Genomic DNA, 17,134 nt, shown 5'->3' on the forward strand with positions numbered 1-17,134 from the left:
AATCACAAGCACTAATATAAATTTATATACATACTCCTCGTGGGATCGACACTTGTATTCAAAAATACATTTTACTATAACTTGACGTCGTGCGCTTGCGAGCAATTAAGAAAACACGCAACAGACCCCAAATAATATTTTTCTCAAATCTTATAAATGGAAGGTTACAAAAATTATACGAACTCCGATATTCTTACTTTGTATTCCTCTATAATCCACTATGATATCCAAAAATTAATAATTTGACAATCTTACCTCCTTATCAAAAATTGTCGATATTAATATTTCTCGTTCCACCTAAGACATCCTCATGCTTACATATCTATCTAATTTCCTCAATTGCAGTTCCTTATGTAATCCTTAATTGGTAATTTACTTGCTGACTACATTCAAATAGACTTTTTTTTCAGAAAGTTGCAACCTAAATCCCAAAGTTCTCGGATTATTCCATTAAGCCTAAATTATTGCATTTCAGTCCTCTCAAACTATCAAATTTAATGTAAAACGGCTCCCATAGCTTTTGAAAATTGCTTAAATGACCTCATAATTTTCCTAAAATTTGCAATCAAGACCCAAAAATTCTCGAATTCTTAAATTTAGCCGCAAAATTTTCGCTTTTTAGCCCTCCAAGTTTTAGGATTCATACCTAAGCCTTCTAGATTTTCGAATTATGGCAAAATAACCTGCAACATTTCTGAAAACTTGCAATTGATTCCCTCAAATTATTTTAATTCAGTCCCTAAGATCATGATTCATTAAAATTCAACCCATAACTATCAAGTTCGAAATTCTCTTCCTACACAGTATAGAGTTCGAACATGCTGTCCTAAATCACCAAGTTCGATTTGCCTCAACTTAATCTTAGGTTGATGGATCGGTTCTAACACATGCGAGGGTACTTCAAACACAATATTCTCAATGAGCTGCAATAGCTCGTGTTCTATGAATGTTAACACCGATGAATTAAATCAAGTTTTGTTTTAAACCAAGCGAACAATTATCGAAGTAATCAGTCCTTAAGAAAGCTGATCGGTTTAAAGCTTTTTTACTTGTGTAAACTGATTAATTGATATAAGGGTATCTGTTCGAGCTTGTACCAGTTCGATTATGGGAAGAAATGAATTGGTATCAACTGAACTGATCAAATCAGTTTTAAAGCAATAGTTAAACAATTAGGAACACAAGGTATATTTATGGATTTTCGGAGACTTCAATTGCTCCTACGTCACCCCTTCTACCACCTCGGGCAGGATCCACTAGAAAACTTTGATTTATACGACACCTTGTATAGACCCACTCATCTTAGGACTTACACCACTGCCTAACTGAACTCCTAATCTCGACTAAAGGCAGCACCTTCCAGCCAACACTTGTTTAACATCTATGTGCCAAAGACTACATACACAAGTTTAATGTCTTTGTGCAAGACTCACTCAACTTATCAATACGCTCAATTTTCTGTATATGTGAGTGATTGTGTGTGTGCGTGTGTGAGAACTGTTCTATGAATATAATACAAATTTTTCTCACACACTGAGGGAATTTTGCTTCTAATCTAAGCTGATAACACTCTGAAGTATTTGCTTCTTGTAAGCTGATATGCATTGAGCGTGCCATTCTCTCTTGAGTTTCACACACTTCGGTTGATGTTTTGATCTTGTATTTATAAAGGCAATGTGACCATACACCAAGACTCGTCAAATATGTTCATTGTAGTTTGAATTTGTTCCTCGAAATTTGTCTTGTACTTTCCGACAGCAATTCTAGAACATTTTTGCTTTAAGCTCTGCTGCAACGTTCGTATTTGTCATTTTATCCGACAATTGATTTTATACCGTTATGCATAGCTGGATTGCACGTAGATAAGCTTGTCAAGTTTTGCAAACTGATCGGCTCCTAACTGATGCTCTGAACTGGTCTTGAACTGGTGCGGTGAAATCAGTTAGCTCGTCAGCTGAACAGAATTCACTAATTCAGTTGAACTGGTCAGTTGGGCTCTTTATCAGTTGAACTCTTCATTAGCTGGCCGGGCTTCTGATGTTTTTCTGTTGAACCACCTATCAACTGATCAATCAATGGAATTGATCTTTGATATTTCAGTTGGACTGGTTCAGTTCGGACAATCAGTTGGTTCTTTCAGTTTGCGTCTTGATAGCTTCAGTTTTGGCTCGTTAATTGATCAGTTCTAAGCCTGATCAGTTTCATCTTTCTACAAACTTAGGGAAATTCATTAGAAATAAAATAACAAGATTTGTTAACATCAAAATCAAGATGGCGAACATGAAATGTTCCAACAATCTCCCCTTTTTTATGATCACAAAACTTGAGATTTTAAAAGAAATTTGAAATTTAACACTAATTCTCCCTCTTTCTGAGAATAAAAAACATTTATGTAAAACAAAATTTCAATTCGAGGGATATTTAATGAAAACTCCCCCTCAAGAACTGAATTAAAAACACCCCCTTAAAAATATAATCATTTACGCGATTTAAAAAGAAGTTTTAGCAAATTTTAACATTCAAGCAGTTTAGACAACAAATCTGTAGATAGCAGTTAAGTTACGTAGAAACTAACTGGATAAACATGATGTTTATTTAATCAAATAAGCGTCCCTTGTATCATACATTATGCACACCAACATGTGTCAGGGAAATTGCTACTACAATATCAAATTTTAAACAACATCAAATATCAAGCAGTTTATACATAATAGAACTGGATATACCAACATCTGGTTTCCATGAATGCTTTGAAATGCTGCATCGATCTTGAGTTTTCTTTGCCAGAAGAGCACCTAATTTGCCTTGGACTTGATCTCTGTGTTGGCTAACTTGTCGAGCCGACTCAAACTGGACTCAATTGATGCTGAACTGCATTGATAATTTACTTTGATCTGATATGGCAATGAAGCGGCGACATACTGCTGATGATTAAGCTCCTAATCATCCAACATTTCGGCGTAGTTGGGTTTTGTATGTTCTTCAGCTGAACTGGTAGGCTTGCAACTGAAAACTTGTCCACTAATCAGTTTAGCTGTTATGCTGTTAGTTTGGACTCAAAACCCTACAAGCTGCTAAAACAGCAAGTTACGGAGTCGAGAGAAGTTGCTACAATGTTAGTTGCAGATCCAATAATCTTCTCTCTTCCCACGGTAAACTCATATAAAATTTTTAAGAAGATTTTGAAATTCATTTTAAATAAAATCTTGAAACAAATTTAAAATATTAGCTTTCAAATGTCCTTAGAACAACTAGCTCTGATACCAATTGAAGGATCGGTTCTAACACCTGCGACGGTTCTTCAAACACAATATTCTCAATTAGCTGCAATAGATCGTGTTATAAGAATGTAAACACCGATAAATTAAATCGAGTTTGGTATTAAAACAAGCGGAAAATACTCGAAGTAATCATTCGTTAAGAAAGCTTATCAGTTTAAAGTTTTTTGACTTGTTTAAACTGGTTAATTGATATAAGGGGGATCAGTTCTAGCTTGTATCAGTTCAGTAATTGGAAGAAATATATGATCAAATCAGTTTTAAAGCAATAGCTAAACAGTTAGGAACACAAGATATGTTTATGGATGTTTGGAGACTTCAACTGATTCTACGCCACCCCTTCTACAACCTTGGGTAGGATCCACTAGAGAACACCTTGTACAAAAACCCACTTAGCTTAGAACTTATACCACTGCCTAACTGAACTCCTAGTCTAGACTGAAGACAGCACCTTCCAGCCAACACTTGTTTAACGTCTATGTGTTAAAGACTACATACTCGAAGACCCATGAGGAGCACAGTCAGAATTTGAGAACAGTGTTGCAGGTTTTGCAGAGCCACAAGTTGCATGCAAAATTCAGTAAGTGTGAATTCTGGTTGGAGAAAATAGTATTTTTGGGTCATATAATATCTAGCAGTGGTATTGAGGTGGATCCAGCAAAGGTGGAAGCCGTTAAGGATTGGGTTGAGCCGAAGAATGCATCAGAGATCCGCAGTTTCCTAGGCTTAGCAGGTTACTACAGAAAGTTTATTCAAGGATTTTCTTCGATAGCAGTGCCACTCACCTCATTGACCAAGAAGAATGCCAAATTCGTATGGAGTGAAGAGTGTCAGAAGAGCTTCGATACCTTCAAGCTCTTATTTCGACGTCAGTTTTAGCCATGCCATCAGGGCAAGGCAATTTTGTGTTGTACACCGTTGCATCTAAGCTCGGATTAGGCGCAGTTTTGATGCAACATGGTCGGGTTATAGCTTATGCTTCTAGACAGTTAAAAGTGCATGAAAAGAATTATCCGACTCATGATCTAGAATTAGCTGTCGTGGTCTTTGCGTTGAAGATTTGGAGACATTATTTGTACGGCGAGAAATGCTAGATATTCACTGATCACAAGAGTCTCAAGTATTTCTTCACGCAGAAAGAGCTTAATATGAGAAAGACAGTGGTTGGAGTTGGTAAAAGACTACGATTGTGAAATTAGCAACTATCCAGGGAAAGCTAATGTTGTGGCAGATGCTTTGAGTAGAAAGGTAGCAATCTTAGCACAACTGTCAGTTCAGAGACCTCTTTAGTCAGAGATTAAGAGGTTTGGCTTAGAAGTTTATCTTAAGGACAGAGCTCCCAAGCTGTCTAATCTGACAGTCCAATCTTCTTTGCTGGACCGAATCCGTAAAGGACACCCTTCAGATGAGCAATTACAGAAATGGAGACTGAAGGATGAGACCAAGGGCAATGTACTTTACACAGTGTCTGATGATATTGTGAGATACAGAGGGAGAATGTGGGTGCCTAGTGTTGATTCGATCAGAGAAGATATTTTGTCAGAGGCACATACATCTCCGTATTCCATCCATCCAGGAGGTACCAAGATGTACAAGGATTTGCAGATGCTTTATTGGTGGCCAGGTATGAAGCGAGACATCCGCCGATTTGTGTCTGAATGTCTCACTTGTCAACAGGTGAAGGCAGAGCATCAGAGGCCAGCAGGGATGCTTAAGCCATTTCTTATTCCCGAGTGGAAATGGGAGAATATTACCATGGATTTCGTGGTTGGTTTGCCAAGGTCAGTCAAAGGATCCAATGCCATTTGGGTTATAGAGGATTGACTAACTAAGTCGGCACATTTCTTATCGGTGAAGACGACTTTCTCCATGACTCAGTATGCAGAGCTCTATATCCGGGAGATAGTTCGTTTGCACGGGATTCCAGTTTCTATTGTGTCCGACAGGGACCCGAGATTCACCTCGTCCTTTTGGAAGAGTTTACACGCAGCCATGAGGACGAAGTTGCTATTCAGTACTGCATTCCATCCTCAGACAGATGGCCAGTCTGAGCGAGTGATTCTGATATTGGAAGATCTGTTACGAGCCTGTGTGATAAATTTCCATGGGAATTGGGAATCAAAGCTACCTCTAGTGGAGTTTACCTACAACAAGAGTTTTCAATCCTCTATAGGTATGGCTCCCTATGAAGCACTGTATGGAAGGAAGTGCAGATCGCCGATTCATTGGGATGAAGTCGGTGAGAGATCAGAACTTGGTCCAGAGATTGTTCAGCAGACTGCAGATGTGGTGGTCAAGATCCGAGATAGGTTGAAGACCGCACAGAGTCGTCAAAAGAGTTATGCTGACAAGAGGATGAGAGATCTTGAGTTTGCCGTAGGAGACCACGTATTCATAAAGATAGCACCTATGAAAGGTGTTATGAGCTTTGGGAAGAGAGGCAAGCTGAGTCCGAGATTTATTGGACCATTTGAAATTCTTGACAGAGTTGGGACACTAGCTTATCGTGTTGCCCTACCGCCGAATATGGCTGGAGTGCACAATGTGTTCCATGTCTCGATGCTGAGGAAGTATATAACAAATCCTTCACATGTTATGAGTTTTGAGCCGTTGCAGTTGGCTCCAGATCTATCGTATTAGGAAAGACCTGTCCAAATCTTAGATAGACAGGAGCGGAGACTTCGGAACAAGGTGACTAAGTTGGTCAAAGTATGGTGGCTAAATCCAATCAGTGGAGGAGGCCACTTGAGAGACCGAAGCAGATATGAAAAGTCGCTATCCGGAACTATTTGGTAAGATTTAATTTCGAGGATGAAATTTATTTAAGTAGGGGAGAAACTGTAGAGGCCAAACTCAGTATACGTGAAACTCGTGCATTTATTTAATTTGTTAAATTAATTATTTAAGTTTAAAATGATTTTAGAGATGCATGATTTATGAAATTTCATTATTTTAATTATTTATGTTTATTTGATACACGTTAAAATGTTTTCTCGAGTTTATGTTTCAGGCGAATATTCGATGCGGGATCAAGGGAAAAAGACCCGAGACGATTTTTGGCAATTTTAAAATGTGGTAGTTTATTTCAAGTCAAGAAAATGACACTTTTAAATTATTTATGAAGTTTTAACATTTTTAGAAGCCTAATATAATTTATTAAGTAATTTTAAGATTTTAAACTTTTGAGGTTTAAAACATGTGTATTTTTTTTAATCAAATTTAGAGATATTATTTTTAGTGGGGAATTATTAATTTATTTGGAATACTAATTGATTATTAGTATTTTTAATATATTAATTAAAACTCTTTAATGTCATTCCCACTAACCCCCTAACACACACACACACACACTTTTCTTTTTACTAACACACGTACATCTTTCCCGCACCGTGTCACTTCGAAATTCACCGTATCGTGAGTTTTAAAGATCAAAGGCATGTATATTATTTCGTTTTATGCATCGATCTCGTCATAGTAGATATTTTGATGTATGTTATGCGTAAAAGTTTGATTGTTATGAGAAACGTTTTAGTGATTATGCATTGAATCGATTTCTGAAACATTTTGGATCTCAAAACACAAGTTTGCTGTCATTTTTCAAAACTACGACTTTTCGGTCGATATTATGGAAAAGCTTTCAACAAATAAAATGTAGAACTTTTTGATACCTTCGATTTGACAGTAATTTCTAAATATTTGGATAAGAAACGAGTGAGTTATGGTTGTTTTCGGGTGACTGCTCAAACCTGCGATCTTATGAAAATGATGTTATCAGGTTTTGAAGTTATTTGATGCAGGCTTCGTTGGGTACCGCCGGGCTTGTGCTACTACATTTAGATATGTTGTGAGATGTGTTTAAGTGTTATTTGTTGGTTCGTTTGGGTCGGGATTGACTTGGGATGTAATAGAAGTCGTAGGAAGCGAAACAATGTCGAATTACGGGTTATTGTGTATTGAAGTTGTTTGACGATGCTTGGGGATGATTGGGGTGTTTGTACGGGTTCAAATCAATGTAATAGCATCCTAGGATGAGTCTTGAGGTATTGGTTTATGGTCCTTAGGCTTGGGTTGGAAGAACGAATCATTAAGTTAGTGAATTTCCACGTCCAGAGGCTACACGGACCCCTTCCCGGACCTCGACACGGAGTCCGTGTCATTTTTCCTTCAAAAATACGAAAATTTCGTGCCTTCTTGGACCCCTACACGGGGTCCGTGTACCCCCCTCTAAAAAAAAATTTTAAAATTTTTTTTTTTATTTGATTCGGGGTTCTATATCATGGTTTAGTACGATAGTTAAAATTTATTTATGTAAAAATATAGGATTTTATTTTGGGTTCTATATCATGGCTTAGTAAGATTATTACTACATGAGGTCAAGTCTCGAGAGATTTAGAATGTCATAAGCTATTTATTTACTTCTGTGGTGAGCACGAGTACCTACGTCTAAGTTATGAAAGATAAGTGTTTGAACTTAAGTTAGTATGTTGCAGCAGCGGGCCCAAGCGAGATTCAAAGAATCGCTCAATGCCAAGTAAGTATGTTCGACATGCAAAAGAAAATATTTTAAGTTTTTGAGGTATGCTAAATGTCTCGTTACCAAATTATGAATGGGTTTGGAAGTCGGTGAACGTGGCCGAGGACCTCTCCACCCCGTTAAAGCATGAACGGGTTTAGATCAGGATTGGGAAGCGTTAAAGCATGAACAGGGACCAATCCACCCGTTAAAGCATGAACGGGGATCTCATGTATGTGGCAGTGGATCTTTCCTGTCAGCCCAGTACTGTGGTTTAGTCTGATCAGGCGAATTTATGTATGGGTCACTTGCTTTGAAACATGCCTCTACGCAAAATGATGAAGTTTATGAATGTTCAAGTATGTACAAGTATGCAAGCATGTTTAAGAAAAGTCTTATGATGATGGCACGTCTATGTTTATGTATGTATGCACAAGTTTCAAGTATGTTACGTTCAGGCTTTTAAGTATGCAAGTTCAAGTTTCAAGTACGTACTGTAGAACCCGTAAATCAGTAGACGTATAAGCCATGCATAATTCTAGATTTTTTTTAATTTAATTGACTTCATTGCATGATTATTTTAAATGCATTTATTTGAAGTTAGATATTTATTATTTCAGTTCAGTAGTATGATTTTTAGCATTTCAGTATTTTCAGTGAGGCCGGACCGGAGTTGGAGTTTTGAGATAGAATTTAAGATTCGAGAAATATTTCCAGAAGTTAATTTAGCTAGTAACTAAGTTCATTTAAGTTAGAAAGGGAGGTTTGAAGATTTAATTTAATTATTTGAGGTGATTAAGAAATGAATTCATTTAAGTTATTAAATTAAGGGGTTAGCTCACTAAATTATTTAAAGGATTAGTAAGGCTTTCAAGGATTATTAGTTGACTAGATAATCAACATTTCCCTTTATTTTATCATGCATTTTTCGGCCACCCTTAGTGCTAGAAGATTCATTTTCCAACTCATCAACTTTGACCAATTCTTTGCATGTAATTAGTAGGATAATTCTAGGATTTTTGGGAGCACAATTTAATTAAATAAATGGACATATCCTAGTCTAAAATCAAGATAAATTTCGGCCACCACCTCCTAGAAGCATCCACCAACTCATTTGATATCAAACCATAATTCAAAATTCAAATTCAAAGGGAGTGGACTTGGTCTTGATCCTTCCTTATATCTTGCACCCACTTCCCTCACCCTCCTAACCATTTTTCCCCCTCTCCTTTCTTTCGAAATCTGAGTGAAAATAAGACCCTTTTCAGAGGTAAAAATCGTGAGCCATAGCTAGGGAGAAAGGCAAGAAAATCGAGTTCAAGGAAGGTAGACAAGAAGCGCTCCACCTCCTCCGTGCCGCGTCGTCGTTGTTTCGTTCGTTTTCTTTCGAAACGAAACCAGGCATGTCTAGATTTCTTTCAAACCTCAATCAAGTCATATTATCATTTATTTTTCAGTACATGATCATGTTGTAGCAAGCAAAAATCGAGATCCATGTCAAAATATTTTGGAACACACATGCAGAATTTTCGACTTCCCTTGACAAGCTTCACGTTTTTCTGAGTTTTGATGGTTTCAGGTATTGGATCGACTCCAGGCTCCCAAGGCGGCTTGTATACATGTAGTAGGATGCATTAGGACCATGTTGGTCCATTCAAACCAGCCCCATACTTGCTGGAAAACCGAAATGACAGCAAGTTCCCCATAAGTGCAGTAATGTGATTCGAAAATTCAGTTTGGATGTCAAGGAGGAAGGATATGATCTTGGCTGCCCCAAGGGCCTTTAGCCATGGTTGGATCACTTCCCTAGCATGTCTAAGACGTGACTAAGTTGCCCTTTTGGTGGCTTGGTCCATGGCCCCTCGGTTTTTAATCAAAACGTGAAAACAGCCCCCTCCCCATCTCGGCCCCTTTGGTTTTGACAGCACATGTACTTCGAGTTGGTTGGCTTGGTGTGGATCTTGGTTGGCCTATGGCCCTTAGCCATGGTTCATATCATGATCCTAGATGTCTAGATCGTGCCATGGTCAATCAAATGGCCACTGGAACGACGCAAGACATCGATCATAGCATCAACACTACACACGCACGCATGAGGGCCCTCGGTGAGAACTTTCGGGTGGTTGCTGGAATGAGGCGAATTGTGGCTGGCCTAGGGCCCTTAGCCATGGTTCAAATCATTCCTTGGGACGTTGTGGAGAGGCTTTGGTCGGTGGTTCAAGCCCCAATGGCCAAAAGTCTCGCAAACAACGCGATGCAAGCTAGGTCGCAGCTGCTGGAAATTACAGCAAGTTGCTGTGTCGGTTCAGAGGCTCGTTCGAGTTCTTGGTTGGCTTTTAGCCCATGGCCTTGGACTGGACAGTGACTCATTGAGTTAGGAAGGTCATGTTTTCGACCGTTTGTCATTTGGATCATTTTTGAGGTCGTACGAGAATTTACGGTGCAATGTGCCAAGTTGACTCTCGAAAGAGCGTTTCGTGTTTTGGCCTCCATTCCACCTAGATTTCGACCCTATCATTTTAGGAACATTATTTTATGATTTTTCAGCGTATTTTAATCATGACTATACGTCAGTTCAGTGTCGGTTCAGGTTGGCTCGGAGTCATGATTAAATGCGAAGTCATTAGGCGTCATAGTCGCATCTTTTGAACGTAAATTGCATAGTTGGTCATGTTTAAACTATTGCATATTTTTCATGGCACAGTTAGGTTGCAGCGAGCCTGGGAACGAACCAATCCAATCCAGTTGGTAAAATTACAGGAATTTTCATTACGCCAGTTAATTATTTTACGTGCATTAAATAGAAAATGATTATTTTTGAGATTTATGCGATATGGCTTGTGGTTCATTCACTATGTGGGAGTGTTATTTTTATACGGTCGCCAGTGACCGATCAGTTCAATATGGTACCACCCGGTCGCCAGTGACCGGCCAGCTCAGTTCAGTTTCAGCCTCCCCGGTAGCCAGTTACCGATCAGTTCAGCTTAGTGCAGTGGCCACAGGCGTAAAACATAATCTCAACAGAAAATTTTACCAGATATTTCAGTACAGGCTCCAAGGAGCAAATATTTTTGTAGTGATTTCCAGTTCAGTGATGCACGTATTATAATTGCTCAGTACAGATTATTTTCAGTATGCCTCAGGACAGGATATGTTAACTCATGCATATTTTAATTCAGATTTTTACTCGTTACCTGCGATAGATGCATGCTGAGTCTTTAGGCTCACTAGACTTGATTGTTGTAGGTACTGATGAGGCCAGGGCCGAGGGCGGGGACCAGTGAGCCAGCTTGGGTCGGCAGTAGTGGCACCCGAGGACCTCAGTGCAGCAGTTGTTATGTTTTTCCGCAAACAATTTTTATCAGTTGATGGATATTTTTAAATTGTGATTTTTGGAAAACTTTATTTTCTTCCGCTGCAATTATTTTGAAATATTGAACTTGTTTCACCAGTGATTTTATGAGCGAGGCCATTAAGTTCTTTAAAAAAAAAAATAAAATTTTTTTTTAATTTTCCGCAAATTTTCAAGCAAGTAGTTCTAGGGCCTTTGCACGTACTCTCTATTTTAAGGTTTCATGTGATTTTATTATGTATTACTCGTTACTCCCAGTTTATACATGTTGAGTCTTTAGACTCACTAGACTTGATCGATGCAGGTGAGGATGCATTTGAGGAGACGAGGGGTGAGGACCAGTGAGCTGGCTTGGACTGAGCGGGAGGCTAAACCCGAGGACCGCCATATTTTTAAGAATTTATGAAAGTTTAAAATACTATGATTTTATGTTACTGTCATGATTCCTAGTCAAATGCTTTAGCAATATTTTTAATTTTGAACGTTTGGTTGAAGTTATTTTTTTTAGAACGGATTATGGATGATCACAATTTGAAAGTTTATTTCATATTTAAGAAATATTTTTATTTTTCGCAAATTTCAAATAGTTTAAAAGTATGATATGTTACACACAAAAACCAATTTCTCCTCTCACCTCAGAATCATAACTACACACATCGTCCAAACCGCGTAACCAATATGCATTTAATTTAGAAAAATGCAACCTCAAGATTTCTATATCATAAAAGCAATAAAAATTTTCAGCATGTAAAATTCAAAGCAGTAAATACTCACATATTTGAGGCGCGACTTCTCGAGCTTCTCGGAGTGGCAGTAACACAACCTTTTTGGGATCCTTCTCTCTAATACCAACTGAAACGTCAACTACCTTTTAACATTAAAATCCTACTATTTTTTTTATACTTCCAAAATTCGATCCAATCCTAAAAACCAACTTAACATTTAAAAATCTCAAATGCATAAAATCCATAAATCGTCAACCAACCGCAATCATCCGTTAGCATTTTAAAAATAATCCAAAATTAAACTTCAAAGTAAAGCATAAATCTCAAAATATGAAATCCTCAAAATATTTACACAAAAAATCTTTTAAATACTAAATAAATAAATGCATAAAAACAATGTCCCTCGTGAGTGTACTGCCATACTCGATCCACTCAAGTGTTAGTGCCTCCCTCCAATATCATCCTCACTTGGAGCCATCGAAACTTAGTGAGTCTCATTACTCAGCACTCTCTAACAATACATAACAAATAATACATATACATGCACATGCATTAAAAATCATACTTTTATTTAAAATAGCTAGCGTAAATTTGTAAGCATAAATAAATCATAAATCGTCAAATCGTAAAGCTTTCCATCATTTATCATTTTGGGTGAAGTTTGATCCTTGAAAGTGACTAGCTGTATCATGTGGTCGATTGATCAGTCTTAGCTCACCATTGCGCGTGGGGACGGGTACCAGGCACCGACGTAAAATTAAAATATGATCGTTGGGCTCCCTCAGGGGCCTTCTCCCGTAAATAGGCTCCCTCTGGGGCTGAAACGTCTGCCCTTTTTATTGCTTTAAAAGTACTAGAATTTTTTTAACCTCCCTAGCATCGGTCGAACCACCAAAAATTACATAAAATATTTTGGACCTCATTTTAAAATAAAACAACCAACTTTATAATTGAGAAATACAGCCCATACTATAATCTCTCAAAAACCTCTCAAAACATGAATAAAAAGTCGTAAAATATTTTTAACATAACTTGAAATCATAAATCATAACTAGTGCGGAAAACTAGCGTCGGTCCTCGGGTTATGTGCACCTTCAGTCCTGCAAAGTCAACCATCAAGACCTCCATTATCATAATTATCATAATCACCTTCATCAATCATACCTAGTGAGTCTAAAGACTCAACACATTATATTCTTGATAACGAGTAATACGTATAAAACCACAAGCAATAGTTAAAAATACTTGTACTTAAAATATCATTTTCATGAAGATGCATAAACTTCAAACATGAATATTTTCGTAAACCTTTTTATGATGCATGAACTTTAAATAGAAACATTTTCATAATGATGCATCAACTTTAAGCTTAAACATTTTCATGACATGCATCACAAAAACCTTAACATTTTCCTTTCTTTTTCCTCAACATGACATAACATAAAACCTTTTTCATGATAATAAACATTTTCCTTTTCATTTTCCTTTGTTGAATTCAGATCATTAATTGTAACTTTCCTTAAACCTCAAAAGTCGATGGATCCATCTACATGAGACCGCAGTACTGGGCGGCGGGGGACACCAGCAACACTCTCACCGGTCAACTGGGCCTTGGCCTATCCTCTTTCGAATAGAATACGATCGTCGGGGCTCTCTCTGGGGCTTTTTCCCATAAATGGGCTCCCTCTGGGGCCTTTTCCCCTCATGACATTTCTATTCTTACCGTTAACTCATACCGTTACCTCATATTCGTAATAATGGAAATACGATCGTCGGGCTCCCACTGGGGCCGTCACCCTCACGATATCTCCAACATTATCGAATTAGTCACATTTACTTCACTTCCTTCAACGTTTACATTCTCATTACTTTATAAAAATCATGCATAACATATAATTTTGTTTTTGAAACCAAGCATGCAACATGTCTTTTAAATGTCTTCCTTAAATCATAAAAAATCCCATAGACATTAAAAATCATAATTTAATCATGAACATTTCATAAACATTTAAAACAATCATAATATCATAAAAATAGCATTTAGAGACTGCAATGACGTTTACTAATTTCTAGGTGTAAAATGACCGTTTTACCCCTAGACGTAAAATTTCTCGTTTTTGACTTTTTCTTAATTTCATTGACTTTAACATGTCCCAAATAACTATTTAAGCTTACATGAATTTTTTCATATTTTTATTTGGCTTAAATCGAGAACTTTTAAATTAATCTTTAAATGTGACGTATTAATGTGTTTTAATCTCGAATTAAACCAAACCGTAATATAAAATTCCCAAATTCAAAACTTAGACTTTTAATAATTATTTGAGCTTAAATATAATTTTCCCTAATTTTATAAAGCATAAAACTAGGTGTTTCAATTAACTCATTAATTAGCGTTTCGTGCGGCGATTAAATCCCGAATAAATCCAAAACTCATTATTTTGATCCCAAATTTTAAACATATCATTTTTCAGATTTATTCTATCCTTCCAAGTCATGAGCCACAACCGTGGACCCATGGATTCAATTTTAGCCTTTTAATTTTCGAAATAGACACCTTATCGAACCACTTGAGCCATTTCCTAATTTACTCGAGCCCCGAGCCACCTTGAGCCAAAACCTAGCCAACCCATCTAGGCACCCTCCTGACCAAGCCCAGGCCAATGAACATGACCCTAACCCGCTCAAAAACTTGCTGGAACTCGACCCATGTTTCTGCATGTGTGTGAGTGTGCTTCCTTGTATGTCTAGGACTCTCCCAGCCGAGCCACTACCGAGCCCACCTATCCCTACCCTTCCCTGGACCACACACAGGCCATAGCCAGACCAACCCAAGCCTTTGAACTCACGCCCGAAGCACTGCCAATGACAGCACTTCTCGCGCAGAACATGTCTCCCTCACGTTTTCTTGTTTTCTCTCGAGCCAACAGCCAGACCACCACTCCAGCCCCTATCCCAACCCTGGACCACCTTCTCTAGACCCTAACGGACCTAGCTTAGCCCAGCCAAAGCCACTGACCGAGGCCCCTGAACCCTGCGCAATAGCTGCACAAAACGTGACCGAGGCCCCTGAACCCAGCCCCTGACTCGAGTCTAGCATGGCTATGACTCTAACCATGACCCTCATGTGCCTCTAGCCCAGCCCTGGTCTAACCGAAACCCAGCCAAGCAATAAGTTCCCAAAACCGAACACCTAGACACAAAAACGTGCAACTGGGTCCAGCTTGTTTCTATTTTGATTGTAGTGTTTTTCGTGTGTTCTAAGACCCCTAAAATTGCTTAAAACTTGCCCCTTAGCCTCCTAACTCATGGCAGCCCCTTTAACAACATGAAAACATGATTTTTGGAATTAAAAACACAAGTTTAAAGCATGTATGCACATAGTTGCGAAAATAGGACTTGTGTGACTTGTTTTCATGCAAATCCATAAACAATTACATAATATGGTGTGATGATGAGTAAAGGGAGAATATGGCGTGCCTTTGCGTAAATTACACACGAAAACGTAACGACGATGCGAAGAACGACGACGTAGACTCCTAGGCTGAATTTTTTTCTCCAAAAACCAAAGCTTTTCCTCTTGAATTTTATTTTGTGTGCCGTGTATTGGTTGGGAGAGTTTTGGAGTGCCAAGATTCTGAAAAGTGGCGTGAAAAGTGTAGGGATTGGGGTGAGTTTAACATATTTAAATACTAAGTATTTCCTTAATTAGGCTTAAGCCCATTAAGCCCCCTAATTAGGCCCACTAGTGCTTGGTTAGGGTTTAATTAAAATTTTAAAATAGTTTTTTTAAAATAAGATTGTGAATTCAATAGCCAGGTTGTCAAAAAATTCGTATTTTTTTTTGAAAAACCAACACCGATAAAAATTACGTCCCGGCGTATAAAATCACCTCCAAACCCCTTATTTTCAAAAGTATGAAAAAGCATCACCCATATTTTAAATAATTAAAAACAATAACCAATAAAAATATTTTCTTTTTTCAGCCCTCGGTCTCCGTTCCTCGATCCTCGATCGCAACTCGAATAACAATTTAAAAATACCTTTTAATACAACCATGTAGAAAAATATATTTTAAACATGCAAATATTCACAATATAATTAATTAATGCAATTAAAACAATTAATTAAAATACAAAGGAATTTAATAATTGCATGCATGTGGTTTGCGTGGACCTTTACATTTTCGGGGTGTTACAGGGTCCTTCTTCTTCACGATATTCCCAAAAATATATATCATATCATTTTTGTCACAATCAATTTACATCATTCAAAAATATTTTTCTTTTCTTTTTCATAATAAAATATCCTGCCTTTTCAATTCGTAAAATAGCATTTTTAACAGTAAAAATTACACAGGTATAAAATAAATACTAAAATCTCATATTTTCATCATAAACATTTTAAAATATCGTCTAGCACGCGTTATGATTATTTGGGACAAGGCCAACACTTTCGTACTACCCAGGATTTTCCCATTGCACTCAAAAATCCCGTTTTTGGTTTTCCTTACTTTTATTGACTCGAGTCTATCACAAATCATCGTATATGCTTAAATTTGACTTCAAATATTTTTCTTAGATGTAAAATCGAGTCTATCGAATTAATTACTTAATGACTAAATGATGCGATGATGGTAGGTCAAGCTCCAAGGAAAGCGTGGGACCTGTTAGAGTTGCCCGTGAGACCAATAACGAGAGGACGACTAAAGAGATTCAAGGAAGTATTGCATGGGCTTATGAGCAATCAAGAAGAACTTGCAAGCAAGGAACTGAGTCCCGAGGGGTTCGTGAGTCATGGGAGTAAGTTTGGGAGTTCGAAGAACGTGGTTCAAGTTCTAAAGTATGAAGAGAATGAACTCGGACCAGAAGCTCCCGCGCTAGGGCAGCCAAACTTTACCGCCCCAGTGGGCCATGTACTGCTCAAGGTGAATTCCAGGGAGCCTGGTGCTAGGGCGCCAAAACATTATTGCACCAGTGCCCCACACACTGTCCAAGCTGCGAAATTCCAGAACCCTCCGCACTAGGGCGGCCAAACTTTACTGCCCCAGCGCGCCGCCTGCTTGAAGAAATTTAATTTCCTAATTTAGAGTACAAATTAATTTGCAACTAGATTTTTGAGTATCTTTTGTAATTTAAATATATTTTCATGAAAATTTTGGGACTTTTTGATTATTATTCATTGATAGAATATAAACTTTGAGTTTTGCCTCAAACTTAGGCTTTTGCTTTGTGCTTAAAATAAAACTTATCAAAGTTCTACTTTG

The sequence above is a fragment of the Primulina tabacum genome, chromosome 10 (genome assembly GCF_025594145.1).
Source record: "Primulina tabacum isolate GXHZ01 chromosome 10, ASM2559414v2, whole genome shotgun sequence".
Classification (NCBI taxonomy): domain Eukaryota; kingdom Viridiplantae; phylum Streptophyta; class Magnoliopsida; order Lamiales; family Gesneriaceae; genus Primulina; species Primulina tabacum.